At 48.6% G+C, this 1,433-nt stretch overlaps 1 pseudogene; it reads right to left on the reverse strand.

Moving 5' to 3' along the window:
- Window positions 1-484: 484 nt before the first annotated feature.
- Window positions 485-1,210, reverse strand: LOC111152442 (annotated as a pseudogene).
- Between the last annotated feature and the right edge of the window lie 223 nt (window positions 1,211-1,433).

The raw sequence follows: 1,433 nt of genomic DNA on the forward strand, positions 1-1,433 counted from the left end.
TTTCCTTTTTGTTCATTCCATCACATTTAAAGGAGGAAAAGAAAAATGATTTTGAATTCACTTGATATTTTGGACTCCTCAGATGAACGGAACATTGCACACACACTTAGAACAGAGAGAGATAGAGAGGAAAGTGGACTCCCACAGGGCCACACGCACCAGATCAAAAAACCTGGATACAGTGCAAGAATTTCCCAAAATGATTGGATCATCATTACCAAAAACTCGCCATAACAACACCAAGAAACAAAAAATGTTTAAGCCACACTATTTGACTTGGGATCTTTCCTGACTTTTTTTTTTTTTTTTTTTCTTTTAATGTTTGCCACACAGAGAGAAAGAGGGCTAGTGGATAGGAGAGGACAGACTCACAGATGTGAGCAGGACAGGAAGGGAAACTTCAGAGTTGAGTTGAGAAGAGGGTGGGGAGAGACAGGACTCAGGAGAGGGGAGGGTGGGGACGTGGAAAGCCATATCTTAAAGTTCAGGCATGTTCTTGGTCCGCCTCATGTTCTTCTCCTTTACCCTCATCCTGCCGGGCACTTTCCTTAGGTTTGGTTTCATCTATAGCTTCTATCTTCTCCTCGGCTTGGTTGCTCTCCACAGAATCCGTAGGAGGCTGGGCTGTTGCCTTGGCAGCGGCATCCTCTGCAGCAGGGGTGGTGGCAGCAGCAGCAGCAGTGACAGCAGCAGGCACATCGGCTTGTTTAGGCTCCTCCTTGGCTGGGGCGTCTTCGGCCTTGGAGGGCGGCGAGTTGTCAGTGGAAGCTTTAGTGGCACTTTCTGTCTCAGCAGAGCCGGCCTTCTCCTCTGAGGGGGCAGGAGCCTGGGGGGCTGCCTGCTCTGTGGCAGCATCAGGGGCGCCCTCCCACTTCTTCTCCTCCGAAGGAGTTTCGCCTGCCTTGCCAGATTCCTCAGGCTTGGGGCCGGAGGCAGGGACCGCGTCAGTGGGAGTGGGACCTTCTCCCTCCTTCTCCACGCCATCGGCCACGGGGGCTTCCTCCTTCTCATTGGCTTATGCCTCAGCAGCTTGGGCATCCCCCTTCTTCTCTCCTTTGAGCTTTTTCCTTGTTATGTGTCCACGGAAGCTAGCCTGAATTTTGGTCGCGGCCTTATGGGCTTTATCTTCAGGTTTGATGCCATCTTGTTCCATCTTTTGGTCCTCATCATTTTTTTCAACCTTTTTGGTTCTTCTCATACAGCACAGCATGGTTGTATCCTCCCTTGCCTTCTTCCTCAATATAGTCATTTCTATCAGGACAATGACAGAGAGTGTCACAACCAAACTGTAACTTTGGCTATAAAAAGGAAGTAGGGAAGAAGATTCTAAGGATTTAGATTTTGTAGACTGGAGAGCTTGTGAACCAATTTGTACATCAAACAATCCTTGTATGGCAGAAACCATCCTAAGTATGCCTGTAACCAAAAAGTTA

Source organism: Enhydra lutris, unplaced genomic scaffold (assembly GCF_002288905.1).
Source record: "Enhydra lutris kenyoni isolate GAN:26980312 unplaced genomic scaffold, ASM228890v2 scaffoldscaffold2, whole genome shotgun sequence".
NCBI classification, from domain to species: domain Eukaryota; kingdom Metazoa; phylum Chordata; class Mammalia; order Carnivora; family Mustelidae; genus Enhydra; species Enhydra lutris.